This window comes from Muscardinus avellanarius, assembly GCF_963383645.1.
Source record: "Muscardinus avellanarius genome assembly, chromosome: 6".
NCBI classification, from domain to species: domain Eukaryota; kingdom Metazoa; phylum Chordata; class Mammalia; order Rodentia; family Gliridae; genus Muscardinus; species Muscardinus avellanarius.
Genome location: NC_137791.1, coordinates 126,067,736 through 126,084,801, shown reverse-complemented (window position 1 = coordinate 126,084,801; position 17,066 = coordinate 126,067,736). Strand labels below are relative to the sequence as shown.

At 40.1% G+C, this 17,066-nt stretch overlaps 1 pseudogene across 1 annotated transcript in view; it reads right to left on the bottom strand.

Moving 5' to 3' along the window:
• Positions 1-16,017, bottom strand: part of LOC308264150 (POU domain, class 5, transcription factor 1-like) — a 57,533-nt pseudogene extending 41,516 nt beyond the window's left edge. The window contains exons 1-2 of the transcript in view: positions 15,886-16,017; positions 7,822-7,971 (exon numbers count right to left, since the gene is read on the bottom strand). The product of the transcript in view is annotated as a POU domain, class 5, transcription factor 1-like (transcript). The remainder of the gene's footprint in view (positions 1-7,821; positions 7,972-15,885) is intronic.
• Positions 16,018-17,066: the final 1,049 nt, after the last annotated feature.

The following is a 17,066-nucleotide window of genomic DNA, read 5'->3' as shown; positions in this document are numbered from 1 at the left end:
CTTTTATATGTAAGGAAGAAGCTTGATTATTCTTGGCCTGAGGGAGCAGGGCTTATGGGCACGGAGGCCCAGTGATCTGAGATTTGGAGTGATCAAGGGGCCCTCTGGCAAGTGGCATGAACACTTGCTAAATGGCTAACATTTAGAAAAAAGTCATCCATAAAAAATCTTTTGTATAGATGGGGTGGTGGCGCATGCTTGAAATCCCAGCATTTGGGAGGCTGAGAAAGAGGATCTCTTGGACAGCCTCAGTTACTACTTAGTGAGACCCTTTGCAACTCAGTGAGACCTTGTTTCAAAATAAAGAATAAAAAATAGGGCTAGGGATGTAGCTTGGAGGTAGATTGCCCCTGGGTTTCGTCCCCAGTATTGAAAAGAAAAAGTCTTTTGTGTGCTGCTGAAACATATAGATTCAGAGTGAGTTGGGTTGAGTTGATCAAAGTGAGTCTTCTGTGATCTGATTTGATACTTTTAAGCCTGACCCAGAATCAGAGGCTGGGAAACCTGGTCTTGGATTGTACTAGGGATGGAGAATTCAACATTGTTTTGAGGTAGCTAGAAATCCCAGACTGCTCAGGAGTCCAGTGCGTGATCTTCTGCACCCAGGACTTCAGTGTGCTGGGCCTTACCGCAGCACCTGTTCAGCCAAGATCACCAAAGTTTATAGAAACTTGCACTTCTTGTCTATCACTCTTCATATACAGGACCCTCCCCACACCTGGAAATACCAAGCTCACATGAGAAGAAGTACTTCTTTCTTCAGAGATGGTTTCACACTGGGATCTCATCTTTACAATTTTTATATTAAATAACCTGATCATCACTGCAGTGAATTTTAAAGACTTTAATATAGACTTTTAAAAAATGTAACAGCTTATTACAAGGCATGCACTAATTTATTTGTTTATTTTAACATTTATTAAAATCACCAAAGCTTACTTTCTAAAGCTTTTAAGAAAAATTGGAAAAACCCAGACTAGCTCATATATGCTCCCCCGCCCACTGCTTTAGTTCGCTTATGTTGCCATAGCAACGTACCATGAACTGGATGGCTTATAAACAACAGAACTTTATTTCTTCCAGTTCTGCAGTCTAAAGTCCAGGTGCCAGAAGCCCTGGTGTCCAGTGAGAGCCCACTTGCTTTCTGATTCATACATGGAGCTTTCTAGCTGTATCTCCACGTGGTAGGAGAAACAAGGCAGCACACACTCCTCTTTTATAAGGCACTGTGTCTCACTCATGGGGTTCAACCTTCATGACCCGAACCTTCACCTCCCCCAAGCCCCATCTCTCAACATCGCTGCATGGGTGACCAGGTTGCAATCTCCAAGTTTGGGGGTACAAAAGCACTTAGAAAGTAGCACCCCCAAATCTAGATGCTAGCTTAGGGAGTAGAATAAGAGGACAAAATCTGAAAGATTGAACATTTAAGAAAATAATCCAAGAAGATACTAAGATGTTTAAAGAAAGTATCAAACATGGTTCTCTCTGTCTCTGTCTAACACACATTTTTAAAAATATCAAGATGGGGAAATGTGACCTGTGTTCCTTGGATGGACTTGAGGTAACTAGGAAGTTTGTCTTTGCTTCTTCTAACCCCAGCTCCCCATCTTTCACTGGGTGCCCTTCTCCCCATCGGAAAGGCTAGACTAATGACATTTGAAGCTACAAAAGGGGCTTCTCCTACAGTAGAGCACACCTGTGCCACCTCAGGGCTGGTGGATGAACAACTGGTTGCCCCTTCTCCAATCCCTCCTCGGCATGACCTTTCAAGACTCACCTTATGAGTCTCCTCTTGAAGGTATAACACTCCTATGCAGAAAGAATTTGACTTCTGGGCACATTGTATCGTTATGCTATGTCTTCCTGTTTGTCTTCATGACTAGGTTGTGAGTCTCTAAGACAACACTTTCTGATTTACTGTTGTATCTCGGGTGACAAGTAGAGCCCTGTCCTATAAAAAGTGTCCAATAAACTGAATCGAGGAATTAGTTGAAGCATCTGCATTGGGAACTTTGATATCTCAAGCTTAAACAGTGAAAGGGGCATTTCAAGGTCAGAGCGAAAACAGTAATTGGTAAGATGTTGGCAGCAAACCTGGAATTTGAGCCCAATAGCTGAGCAGAGGTCATGCCAGTTTTAAAGAGCTACACGAAGGGGTTGAACAACTGCTTCAAAAGACTATTAAAAGTGCTCCTAACATACTGTACGCAGAATAGATGTTGCTTCTGGCTGTTGCCCAGAGCTCTTGGGGGAATTGGGCAAGAAAGAAATCAAATGACAGATTTACGCAGTGCTTTACAATTTATGAATCCTTTCCATAGCTTGTTTCATTTGATATTCACAAAACACTGTGAAGTAGGTACCAATTTTTATTCTTATTTTAGAAATGTGAAAAGTGAGGGTCAGAGATAGTGAATGAATTGTGGAGACCACAGGGCCCAGTGTTTTTATCATCCCAGTTTGGCTCGGTGAAGATGCCATCACTTCCATCTCTTTGCCTGAGCAGATCCAATAGGTAGCTGCCAAGGTGGAATAAAACAGAGCATCATTCATCCATTGGCAGTTTTGTACCAGAAGCTGGGCTAAGCACTATTTGTACATTGATTCACTTAATACTCATAAAATGCATCATTATTATTCCCATTATATATAGGTGAAAACCAAGGCATAGAGAAATTAATTGCCTTGTGCATAGTCACATAGCTGATAAATAGCAGTGCTGGATCTAGAATTCAGTCAGTCTGACATCAGAACCCTAATATACTATCTTGCAAGAGTACAGGTGCTGAAATTATACCTCCAAGTCTAGAATAGCACCTGCTGTTCTTTTTTACTGGGAATACTTAGCCAAGAAATGTAACTTCTCCAAGACTTTTTACTTACTTATAAGATTAAAAATAACAGTTACGAATAAGACAAGAAAATAGGCCACAATGCCTGGCACATAGTGAGTATTTAACAAATGTTAGTCATTATTTTGGCAGTAGACATTCTTTGTCCATACATACCTAGATGAGTTAATGGTAGGCACTGGAGGGAAGACACTCTTGAAACTTTGAGGGTTTAATCTGAATGTAACAGGTAAGAAAAGAGCTATGTAATGCTTTCTCAAGATACAGAATTATTCTCAGGTTATCAGAACTTGGCCATAGCTCTAATGATAGAATGCAACAGATGTGAGGATGAGGATGAAAGAGTGGTGGTCAGCATGGAAATGCATGCTTACATATATGCAGACATATATACATATATGATGGTGCAGAGAGGAAACATTTGTGCATGTGCAGTCAGTACTGGTGAGGAAAGAGGGTAACTTTACCTGGATTTATCTGATGCTTGGAAAGTCTACTAATTAGGGGTTAAGAATAGCTGTATAAAATAGAAAATCAGACTCTTGTGGCTTAACCAAATGGGGAATTATTTTTACCATGTAAGAAGTGTGGCAGTAGACTGTCTGGAGCTGCTACCATGGAAGATCCAGCTTCTTTTTATGTTTCTACTTTGCCATCCTTGGCTTTCATCCTCAGTTTGCCTTAGAGTGACAAGATGTCTGCTCTTCCTGTGGCTTCTTGTCTCTCTTCTCAAAGGAAGAAGGCACAGCAAAGAAGAAATTATATATATTTGGAAAGGAAAAAAAAAATCCCCAAAAGTTCCAAGCAGAATTTCTGCTCACATGTCATTTGTTGACCAACACGGTGTCACTAGGAGCAATTAAAAAGGAAGTAACAAGCCGGGCGTGGTGGCGCACACTTGTAATCTCCGCGCTTGGGAGGCAGAAACAGGAGGATCGCGCAGGTTCGAAGCCAGCCGCGTGCGCTGGCTTAGGAGACCCTGTTTCCAAATAAAAATGTAAAAATAGGTCTGGGAGTGTAGCCCGGAGGTAGAAGGGCTTCCAGGAACCCCAGTACCACCAAAAAAAAAAAAAAAAGGAAGTAACAATAACCTGACAATGAGCTAGCAGATGTGCAGAAAATGCGTGCTCTTGATCTACTGTCTAATCTTCTCTAACTTTTCTTCTCTTGACACTGACCTGCATACACTGCCTCTCTGAGTTGCTGGTCCATTGGCTTCCTGTTGGGTTTGAGCAATGGAAACTTGGATGGGAGGTTGCAGCAATGGAAAGTGGAGGGTTTGAGAATATTTCTTTCTCAGCTTCTTTCTTGCAGGATGACCCAGAGAGGACTCAGCCCTTGATCAAAGATCACACCTCTTCTCAAGATGGCCTTGATATAAACATTTTTCCCTGAATTCTCTCATGTTTATTTCCCATAGATATAAAATGCACTTTTGATGTGGTTTCAAGATTCAGTCATGAGTTTTATTTTGTAGAAGCTATCTTTAAATTACTGGTAATTTTGTAAAGGGCCAACACTTTTACAAAATGTATCTTAAAGATATACAAGGTAATGTTATGAGATGCATGCATATAATAAAATAATTATTATAGTGAACTTAACATTAACATCATATCAAATACTTACCCACTTTATTTCCATTTTTTGGCAAGAACAGCTCTAGCCTACTCATTTAGAAAATAATCCTGACAACAGTACATTATTGTTAAATATAATCCCCAAGTTGTATAATCACCTTGTTCATCCTATATATCTGCTACTTTGAATTCTCTGATATGTATCTTCCCATTTCCTTCCTCAACAACCCACCTCTGGTAACCAATCTTTTATTCTCTATTTTCTTTTCTTTTTAAAGTCTACATAAAATTGTAATCATACAACATTTTTTCTGTGTCTGTCTTATTTTAATCAAAGTAAATGTTGTTAGCAAATGGCAAGATCTCATCCTTTTAATAGGTATCACATACATTTGCAGAGGGGAAACATTTGGGCATGTGCAGTCAGTACTGGTGAGGGAAGAGGGTAACTTCACCTGGTTTTATCTGATGCTTGGGCGGTCTACTTATTAGAGGTTAAGAATAGCTGCATAGAATAGAAAATTAGACTCTTGTGGTTTAACCAAATGGGGAATTATTTTTACCATGTAAGAAGTGTGGCAGTAGACAGTCTGGAGCTGATACCACTGGTGTATCACAATTTCTTAATCTATCAACAGATGGATTATTATTATCACAATCTTGCTTATTGTGAATAATATTGAAGTGAATATGGGGCCACATATATCTTCATGGGGTAATGATCTGATTAAATGAATATATACCCAGAAGAGGAAATGCTGGGTCATATGGTAGTTAAATTTTTAATTTCTTTAGGGACCTCCATTCTGTGTTTCATAGTGACTGCACTAATCCACCCCAGTAATGTACAAATTTTGTTTTCTACACCAACAGTAATCTTCTGGTTGGAAACAGATATTCTAACCTGTGTGTAAGGTGATTTCTCATTGTGGCTTTAATTTTCATTTTTTCTGATGATTAATTATCTTGAGTATCTTTTCATATATCTGTTGGTCATTTTTATGTCTTCATTGTAGAAATGTCTATTCAGGTCCTTTGCCTATTTTTAAATTGGGTTATATGTTTCTTGTCATATGATTTATCAATTTTTATTTCATCCTTTATCATATATGTATGGTTTGAAAATATTTTCTTAACAGACTGTAGGTTGCCTCTTCATTTTGTTGAGTGGCTTCTCTGCTGCATAGAAACTTTTTGGTTATATGTGGCCCTATTCATTTATTTTTACTTTAGGAGTCTGAGATTTTTGTGTAGTAAAAATGTCATTGCTGAGGACAATACCAAGGAGCTTTCCCCCTATATTTTCTTCTAGGAATTTTATAGTTTCAGATTTCACATTTATATATTTTGTGTTGGCTTTTGTGGATAGTGTAAGATAAGGGTCCAGTGTTACTCTATTTGGTGTAATAGAAGGGTCCAATATTACTCTATTGCATATGAAAATCCAGTTTTCCCAGCCCTATTTATGGAAGAGTTGTTCTTTTTCCTATTGTGCCTTCTTGGGGACTATGATGGCTTGGGTCTGAAATGTCCCCTAAAACTTATATGTTTGGCAATGCAGCAAGGTGCAGAGGTGGAGCAAGGCTGAAGGAGATGAGTCAGTGAGGGTGGGGACCTGAGGACTACATCTGTCCCTGGCTGTTTTATGTCTCTCTTTCTCAGCTTCCTGATGCTATGAGTTGAGCAGCTTTCCTTTGCCAGACCATATACCACTGTTATTCTGCCTTGGAGCTGACCTATTTACTGAACTTCTGAAACTCTGAGCCAAATAATTTTTTCCCTCCTCTATGTTGTTCTTATCAGATATTTTGGTCACAGTGATTAAAAAAAAAGCTGCCTAACACAATGCCCTTGTTGACAATTAATTGACTTTATAGGTTTGGATGTATTTTGAGGCTTTCTATTCTACTCTACTGGTCTGTGTGCCCCCTTTTTTTTCTAGAATCACAATGTTTTTTTATTACCACATCTTGTAATATATTTTGAAATAAGGAAATATGATGTCTCCAGCTTTGTTTTCCTTTCTTGTAATTGTTCTGGCCATTCATGATCTTTTGTGGTTCCACACAAATTTTAGAATTGTTTTTCTATCTATGAAAAGTAACATTGATTTATTTTTTGATAGAGGTTGCATTGAATCTGTACATTGCTATGAGTAGTGTGGTTATTTTAATAATATTAAGTATTCCATTCCATGAATATGAAATATCTTTCCATTTGTGTTCTCTTTGATTTTTTAATCAACATTTTCTAGTTTTCAATGTGTGTATCTTTTACCTCCTTCATTAAATTTATTATTATTGCTAGGCGTGGTGGTACACACTTGTAATCCCTGTGCTTGGGAGGCTGACAGGAGGATCCCACAGGTTCGAAGCCAGCCTCAGCTACTTAGTGAGGCTTTCAGCAACTTAGTGAGACCCTGTTTTCAAAAAAAATATAAAAAAGGTCTGGGAGTATAGCCCGGAGGTAGAAAGCCTCTGGGTTCCACCCCCAGTACCACTCACCCACAAAAAAAAGGAAAAATAATTTATTCTTGTTATTTCACTTTTTATTCTAAGTGGAATTGCTTTCTCTATTTCTTTTTAGGCTAGGTTATTACTTGTGTCCAAAAATGCCATACTTTTTCGTATGTTAATTTTTTAATCTTGTAATTTTTCTGAATTCATTTACTAGTTCTAATAGTTTTTTTTTGTTTGTTTGTTTTTGGTGGTACTGGGGTTCCTGGAAGCCCTTCTACCTCTGGGCTACACTCCCAGACCTATTTTTACATTTTTTTTTTTGTTTTGAAACAGGGTCTCCTAAACCAGCGTGCGGGGCTGGCTTCGAACCTTCGCGATCCTCCTGTCTCTGCCTCCCAAGCGCGGCGATTACAAGCGTACGCCACCACACCCGGCCTCTAATAGTTTTTTGATAGTCTAGGGTTTTCTACATTTAGCATCATATTATCTGCAAATAGATATGATTTTATTTTTTCCTTTTAAAAAACCTTTTTATTGGTGAATTGTAGTCATAGATCTCTTTCTTTATGACTGAGTAAAATTTCATTGTGTACATATCCCACAGTTTTTTAATCCTACTGCAAGCATGGTTTTCTGAGTCTTTCTCAGTCTGTGCAGATGGCCAGTATCAATGGGGCTGGATCTAGTGTTAAACACAGGTCTCCCTCCATGCTTTCCATGGATGTGTAGCCTGGGTCTCTCCTGCTTCCGAAGATGGCATATGCCTTTGAGACCAAACTCAATGTAAGAGTCTTTGTTCTTCACAGCTAGGGCTGGCCTGGTCTGGCTTCTCTCTGTTTACCACAATTGGGTGGCTCTTGGTGATTCCAGAGATCCTTCTAGTTGTACCTAATATTAAGTAAGCATGGGTCTCCCCCCACATTTTACGCTGATGCAGAGCCTGAGTCTGTCTGAGCCTCTGCTATGACCAATAGCAGACTCAGTCTCCACCTTTTCTGGGTTGAGCTGCAAAGTCTCAGACCCAGGGAGTTTATCATAGCTGTGCGAGTCCCTTGGGGAGCTGCACTGGGCATTCTCCTGCGGAGACAGTGGCTTTACTTAGGGTGTTGCTGTGCACTGGTCTGGATCTTTGGTGGGTGTGGTAAGCGTGGCCACCACTGCTGTAAGTTGTAGACTCCATTCCCATCTTTGCCAGGTTGAACCACAAAGTCTAAGGTCCAGGGTGTTTGGCTGTGGGAGTCCCTGGGGGAACCACGCTTGGCATTCTCCCGTGGGGACCATGACTTCACTTACAGTGTTGTTGAGTGCTGGTCTGGATCTTTGGAGGGCATGGTGAACTCAGCTGCCATGCCACTGCTGCAAGTTGTAGCTGGTGTTTGCGCAGGAGGAATTGATGACTGATGATCAGAATTGTTTCTGATGATCTGCAGCTGCTCACTTCAGGTTCTTGGTTATTTTCCTGTTTGTTTCTGGAGTTGGGTGGAGTGAGGCAAGATGGCACTGCTACAACATCCACCAGTGCAAAGCAGCGTGTTTCTTTTCTGCTCTCTGATTGGTCTTCTAACCTTTTTATTCCTGTTTCCTTGTATCTATTCTGTTATTTCTCTACTGTTAGTATTTTCTGGCTTTTTAGAATGTTGTTTTTAAGGAAATGGAGATCGGGTGTCAACAGGACTGGTATGTGCTGCTTCCCTCGGTCACCATCTTTTCAAAAGTTTCTTTCTTTCTTTCTTTCTTTCTTTCTTTCTTTCTTTCTTTCTTTCTTTCTTTCTTTCTTTCGGTACTGGGGATAAAACCCAGGGGCATTCTACCTCTGAGCTATGCCCCAGCCCTAATTTTTATTCTTTAGTTTTGAAAGAGGGTCTCATTGAGTTGCAAAGGGCCTCACTAAGTAGTAGCAGAGGCTGTATACAAACTGTGATCCTCCCGTTTCAGCCTCCCTAATGCTGGGATTACAAGCATGCACAACCATGCCTAGCTCTATATTTTTCTTTCTGATTTGCATGCCCTTAATTTCTTTTTCTTGTGTGATTGTTTCTTTTTCCTTAATGATACTAGGGATTGAACCCAAGGGAATTCAACCTCCGAGCTATACCCCCATCCCTATTTTTTAATTCTTTATTTTGAAATAGAGTCTCACTAAGTTGAAGAGGGCCTCATTCAGTAACTGAGGCTGGCCACAAACTTGTGATCCTCCTATCTCAGCCTCTCAAGTACTGGGATTACAAGCATGCACCACCATGGGCAGCTGTGTGATTGTTCTTGCTAGTATTTCCAATACTCTGTTGAAAGAAGTGACAAGAGTGGTAATCCTTGCCTTATACCAGATTTTTGATGAAAAACAATCAGTTTTTGCCTGTAAATTATATTAGCTATTGGTCTTTCATAAATGGCCTTTATTATGTTGAGAAACTTTTCTTCTTCAGAAATTCATTTGCTGAATTTCCTGACCTTCAAAACTCAGAACAAGACTCTTTGTCTATTATTATACAACCCAGAAAATGTTATCAAGAAAGGCTCCCTTGGGGTATGATAGAAGTTAGTCCTCTGCTTTGCTAGAGGATCTAATCCATACTACTAATAAAGTCCCATTTCTTGGGAGTCTGGAGTATGCAGACTAGGTGAGTCATTTAGCTCTAGCAGGTAAGAAGTACAATTTGCCAGGAGAGCACAGGGTCACAGGACCAGGCAGGCTACACGCAAGAGGGTGTTTGAATTTAGGGGAGTCAGGAACTGAGGAAAGTATAAAACAGTGTAGCTGAGTTCAATCCAGAGAACAGGAAATCAAACGCTTAGGAAAAGTGCCTGTCAGGCAGGAAACAAGAGCATCTTATCCTGATGACTTGCTCTAATACAATCCTTCTTATGTTTTTTGCTCTGGCATAAGCAGGTAAGTTCAAAGATGTGGGATTTTAGCCAGAAGAAGAAACAGAATTGAGAAGGCATCATTAGGGTCTGATGAGAGCAGGAGAGAGGGCTAGGATTTCCAGAATTTCTACTTTCTCAGATAGACAAGATTCTATTTTGAAGGAACCTAGAAAGATCTTTTTCCTGCTTGGCTATTTAATTCATATAACCACAAAGCTGGAAATAATTCCAAGAGTGTCATCATTAAGAATCCACAGAATAAACAATATTGTACTACTACTCTTTAATCTGGTTTTGATTATACACTGTTTCTAACTTAATAATACCTTATGATTCTATAGCACATTACAGTTTTCAAAATGTTTTTACTTGGATGATCTAATTTAATCCTTATAGCAACACTGTGAGATGCTTATTATTATCATATTATTATCATCAATATAATCTCTGTTGTAGATTCAGTTCAGTTCAATTCCATTGAACATTTGTTGAGCACCTAATGTTTGTCTGGAACTCTAATAACTGCTGGAGCTTAACTTTACATAAACAAAGCCCACCTGAATGAGAATAAACAGATTATTTATCCAGAGTTTGCTCTCACAAGGGATCAGCCATGTTTATGTGTATTTGGGAGAACTCAAAGGCATGTGGAGGAGTGGGAAAGATTTAGAATGAAAAGAGGTTGTTTGGCTATGTCTGACTGGAGGATGCCTGGAGAAGCTGGAGGTAGGCTAACAGGAAGTGGGGCATCTGATGTTTTGGGTTAAGGACTAAGGATGCGTGATTGGCTTTCTTTGGTTGGTCCAAAGCTGATAATGGGGATGCATATGAGGAAGTATAGCAAACATTATTGTATTGTGAATGGATGGTTGCAGAGGCTGTGGTTCATTTCTTGAGCTGGTTGCTACAGAGGTGGGTTAGAGGACTATTTCTGTAGATAGGCTGGCGATGGCCCATTTGTATATTCAGTCTCTTAATATGTGGGTGGTGAACATACAGTGACACTAATGGGCTAAGGAGTAGGGAGCATCTGTCTGAGAGATGAAGAAACGGAGGCACGGGGTTCTGCTGGAGGTCCTGCCCGGAGTTAGGGAGTAAGTAGAGTGAAGAGCCAGCGATTGAATGTGGGGTTTTGACCCTTTCTTCAGAGTTTCTCCTGGGTAGAGTTTCAGGAGCATCTAATTCAATTTGGGGAAGATATATGCAGAAGTCTTTTTTTTTTTTTAGTTTTATTGGAGTGTGCTTCTGAATAAGAGCAAAATTTTCCCTTGAATCTTCTATCTATATAGGTATCGATAGTGATCCGTGAGACACCTTCCTTATTTTATTATTATTATTTTTGTGTTTTGCGGCAATGGGGATGGAATCAGGCGCATTCTACCTCCAAGATACACCCCAGCCCTATTTATTTATTTATTTATTTATTTATTTATTTATTTATTTATTTTTTTGGTGGTACTGGGGTTCCTGGAAGCCCTTCTTCCTCCAGGCTACACTCCCAGTCCTATTTTATATTTTTGAAACAGGGTCTCTTACGCCAGCACGGCTGGCTTCGAACCTGCGCGATCCTCCTGTCTCCACCTCCCAAGCGCGGGGATTACAAGCGTGCGCCACCACGCCCGGCTTTATTTTTTTATTCTTGATTTTGAAATAGGATCTCACTGAGTTGACAAGGGCCTCACTAAGTAGCTGAGGCTGTCTCTGAACCTCGATCCTCCTGTTTCAGCCTCTTGTATGCTAGGATTGTGTGTGCCAACACGCTTGGCACACCTTTCTTATTTGCAATAAAAAGTGGACCAAAGTAACCTGGTACAGTAATAAAGATGTGCAAAGACTGGCATCAGATCTTCAACTTATAAGCCCTGTGCTCCTTTTTGGGGGGGAGTGTTTTATAACTGTTTTCTATTATTCTGGATATTATCACCAATATTTGCTTACCTCTTGGACAGACTCTTGATGCACTTTTTGGTTTTAACATCTTCTCATCTTACTCTTTACCTTACCTTCCTCAGCCATTCTTGGAAAGTTTCACAACTATGTTCACCATCTTTTCATATTATGACTTCATACATTCTATTTTCATTCACTTTTTTTCATTAGCCATAAATTTACCAGTCCTTGATGAGCTATAAAGGACTGTTCCATTGCAAGGAGAACAGAGGTGAAAAGATGGTGAAAGTTCTTGATATTGCATTTATACTCTAGTGGAGGAACAGATAAGACGTGGATAAGGAGGTGGATATAAAGTCAGGTAGTGGTAAGTGCTATGAAAAAAAAACTAACTCACATCAAATGTAGAACCTAGTTGCATGTATATGTTTGTGGGTAGAGTTGTTTTAAATGTTATGGTCAATGAAAGTCTCTCTAAGAAGGTGACACTGAAGCAGATGTTTGAATGAAAAGTAGTGAGACAATGGAAGTTCTAGAGGAAATAGCATTCCAGTGAGGAAGAACAGCAACGCAGTAGCCTGGAGGTAGGAAAACCCTCAGTGTATTTATGCACTATCAAGATGCTTGCTGACCTAGAGTGGGTTAATGAGGCAACTTGTGAAGATATTAGCCTAATAAATAAAATTTTACCCTGAGAAAGAAGTGTCAGTAAAAGCAGAAAGAGAATATTTGTTTGCTGATCACACTGGTTAAAGGAATCATACAATTGATTTCCACTAATTTTTTTTTTTTAGTATGAAAACATATATGTCTCTCAAGTTGATTGTTCCTTTTCTATCAGGGATATTTGATGTTTAAAACAAAAACAAATACTAAATTTAATAGATTTGAGAAGAGTTGTCTTCTGTGTTTGTTTTTGTGTTTTTATGTCCATATCCATTGGCCTTGATCTGAAATTGCATAATGCTCATGTACTTGATATTTTATATTCAAATGAAGAAGGGCAAAGGACATGAGAGCGTTGTCTGCCCAGGGCTGCTTCCTCCTTCTGTCAGCACTACTCTGTCCTTTCACTTGAGAACTTCCACACTTTTGGAGTCATTTGAATAAGAGGTGCCATCTCCATCTCAAGAAGTCCCTCACCCTATAACCCTGAACATCTCATTGATTGCTTGGCACAGTTGATGATCAGAAGATGGACAGCTGATTTGACTTTAAACTGGCTAAATGGAGAATTTTCATAGATATTTTCTGAGCTGGAGATTGAAAACAAAAACTATACCCTCCTGGATGGCAAAATCTAGAGACAAGTAGAGAGCTGAGACTTGTTGGCCAGGCTCCTTGCGTTGTGGTATACTTTATCAGGGAGAATGGAGAAGACACACCAACACAGTGGCCAAGATGAATGGCAGGCATTAGTATTGTATCTCTGTTTCTAGTACTCTCAGAAGACTGGCCATATTCTTTCTTATTCTTCTCCTGGCTACTTGAACCTTTTAATACATTTACCTTTCTTAACTTAGGCATATTTGAGTTGTTACTGTTAACCTAAAGTGTTCTAAGAAAAAGCAGACTACTTTAAAAATACACCATTTTGAGTTTGGCTACATTATTTTCTTTACATTAAGAACTGTGGTCATAAGTAATCCACTAAGTACCAGAAGTAACCCTTACAGTCAGTTTGGTTAGTGCTTCTAAAACTTAATGCAATAACAAAGCCCCAGGGAGTCTTGTGAAAGTGTGACTCAGTAGGTCAGGGTGTGTCCAGAGATGGCATTCTCAGCAAGTCCTGGGATGCTGCTGATGCAGTTTTATAAACAACAATTTGAGAAATGAGGGACTAGATAGCAAATTCCACATAGTACACAGGACTGATGGTTTCAGATATCTAATGTTAAATACACACTTACTGAGCTGAGTGAAAACTTTCAGATTCCCAGTGGCCTATGGAGGCTTGATTAGTTAAAGGATGACATCAATTGGAAAAAGAGTTTAATACAAGGGATTGTGAGGTTTATTCACCAGTAAAAATGCACACTTGTATTTTTAAAGAAGATTTGAAAATGTGAATGACACATTTAAACGAATCTTTTAGCTAGCTGAGAGCAAGTCTTTCACAGAGCTTGCATGGGACAGCGTAAAGAATGCTCATCGTGGAGCCACTGTGCCTGTGCTTGGAAGCACGTGCCATTGCTTTCCAGATGTGTGCACCAAAAAGTCCTAGGCCAGCCTGCAGAAACACAGACACATCAAAGTCAATCACGAAGCCAAACATGAGAAGGAGGAAGAGGGGAGGGAGTGGGGTAGGAATTGGGGAAGGGCTAAATGAATGATGTGCGCAGACATGCCTCTACCATCTCAGACCCCCACTAAGATGTATGATAATAATACACCGATTAACAAAAAAGAAATGTAATGAGACCCTGTCTCAAAATAAAAAATAAAAGAGTCTGGGGATACGCCTCAGTGATAGAACACTCTCAGTAATAGAACACTCCCAATACTGAAAAACAAAATATCAGGCGTAGAGAGGAGTATTGAAACCTCTCTCCCATTAGATGTAAATAGTGTAAGTAGTGAATGTAAGTAGTGGATGCCTTCCAGAAATCACCTGCAAGGACCAAGGAACTAGGGACATGGGCTAAGCAAATTGCTCTGAACTGCTTGGCTGTGCATTAAGACTTAATTCTTCCTCCCTCATGAATGAAATCCTCAATCCTTATCAAATGGCTGAAGCCCAATCTGTCTGAAAGAGAGAGCTGGCTGTTTTACAAGAATTCTTGTTTCCATCCTCCCAGGTTCCATCTGTGCCCTGGATGTCACCTGGAGAGATGGTTTTAGGAAGCACAAATCAGGGCAAACCAAGGACAAAACATGGATGAGTCAGGCAGGAGCTATCCATGGGGAGCCAGACCCCTCCTTGTCTTCTAGTATTGTTCCTCATAGTGGGGAGGGCTGTTTATTTTAACTTTCCTTTTCTGTGCTTGCAAAGGCTGCTTTCTGAGACTGCAAGAGCTGTCTAAGACCTTTAGAAACACTGCCTGGTTACCTGTCTCAGAGCCCTTTTGAGGTAGCACCCTGAGACATTTGCTTCTCTCCCCAGGATTACATTTATAATTTTAAGGTTATTTCTAATGAGCTATGGCTGAGAAGAAATAGAAAAAAAAAAGAATGATTTTTTTTGAGAGGAGTTCCCTTCCCCCTACCCAACATACACACACAGGCATGCAAAATGGGAAAAATGTTTGAAATAGAGGCAGGCTCTAATTACTCCGGTTGGACTAGGGCCAGGCTATTGGTCATTGGATTTTCTCTCTTCCCACCCCAGTTTCTTTTCTTCTCCCTTCTGTCATCTTTCCCCAACCATCAGGTGGGTGGGTGGGTTGCTGGCTGGCTGCTGGTTGGCAAACAGAAATAGTTTGGGAGCAAGCATTCTTGGGGTATGTTCACTGACAGGATGAACCAGAGCAGCAAAGAATGATTTTTCTCTCAACGTTCAGCCAATTTATATCCAAGGAGAGCAGGTGGGGAGATATAATGCACAAAAAACTGCAGACACACAAATTTAAGTCCGAGTAAGTGATAGTGAGGCTTTTCAGAGTGAAGACAAGAATGGAGAAAGTAAATAATCTCCCCCAAATGTGAGCTGAGATGGAAGTGTTTTAACCAATGGGGGTGGGGGAGGTATGCATATGTACATCACTATAGACAATAAATCACTCCATTCTGAGAGGTGCAGGAAAGGATGTAGATGCTTGATATGGATTCCATTATAAAATGGACCAGAGGATATTTAAAACCCACGACATTTGAACTACCTAGAAGTTTAGCAGTTTAAGGGGGGAAAGGCATGCTTAGACCTTTCTGGTTTGGTGATATATCCTTACGTTAGCCACAGCACATTGTTTGCAAGAAAATTGTGCCGCAGATTAATTTAGTCATCAAAGATACTCTGAGTGAGTGTTACCATTTGTAATCTGGATTTCAAAGCTGCAGTCTGTTGATGTTCAGACAGTTTAAGAGGATTTGTTCAATAAGCAGAGATTTGTCTTGCAACAAGACTGTCTGGGCCACCTACAGAAGAAAGCAAGCTGAACTCCTCTCCTCGGACTTGTCTTTGAGGCGCTCTGGCAACCGGCATTGCAGACCTACGAGTGTGCACACATTACGTGTTTCTTTTGGATATTTCTGTGCTCGAACTCAGTGGGTCTGCTCATCTTCAACAGCACCTACCTGCCGGATTCTGGGCAGTGTATCTTGACTGATGCTCTTTTTCTTGTCTGAAAATTCTTTGGATTCACCTTCTCCAATCTGTGTGCTGTATTTTTTTTTTTCCTTTGGGCGAATCCTCCTCTGGATGCACATCCTACACAGCATCTCCTTCTGAGGTGACAGGATCTTCTGGGGGGTGGGAGGGAGGGATCTCGAAGATTATCTTTTAGAACACAGTATTCACTGCATGGTGCAGTCTTTGCAGGATCGCTCCTCAGTAACAGTTGCTACATGCACTCAGCAATTTATAGTCTATTCCTCATAGCAATCCAGTAGGAGAAAAGTGACACATAGGAAGACTGAATAACTTACTAGGACAATACAAAGAGTAGAAATTGATCAGGAATTCTCAAAATTTATCTAACTCTATGCCCAGTGTAGACTGCTACTCTGGTCTTTTTGGCATTGGGCAAATTATTTCCATCCTCAATTCCTTCTGGGACACATCCATCAAATGTGAAAAAGGATTAGAGACTGGGCACATTAAACACTTAGTACAATGCCTGACAATATTAGTTACTTCCTAAGTGGTAATGAGGCTGTTATTAGTAATTGTGTGGCGATTCCATGCCTTGCCAATCAGAGTTTGGTGTTAGTCACATCAGCTTTGCCTGGGACCTTGCTAGGAATGAAGAATCTTGGGCTGGATCCAGATCTACCAAATCAGAATCTGCATTTTTTTTTTTTTTTTTTTTTTTTTGGTGTGTGTGCTACTGACTGAGGATTGAACCCAGGGCATTCTGCCACCAAGCTACACCCCCAACCCAAAATTTCTTTAATTCCTTATTTTGAAAAAGAGTCTCACTAAGTTGCAGAGGGCCTCACTAAGTAGCTGAGGTTGGTGGCGAACCTGCGATCCTCTTGTCTCAGCCTTCTATGTACTGGAAAGCATATGCCACCACACCTGGCTAGAATCTGCATTTTAAAAAGTTTTCCGTGTGAGATTTGTGTGTATTCTAAAGTTGGAGAAGCACTGGGCTAGCTTTTGCTTGCATGCCTACTGGGAATGAAATTTGCTACCTTTCCCCCTCATTGTTTATTTAGAATTAATTTCTTGCTCACAGAAATATGTCAGTAGTGCAAAGAACCCTGGTTCCTTTTAGTGGAAAATGATATTTAGAAGTTAAAAGCCATGTTCTGGA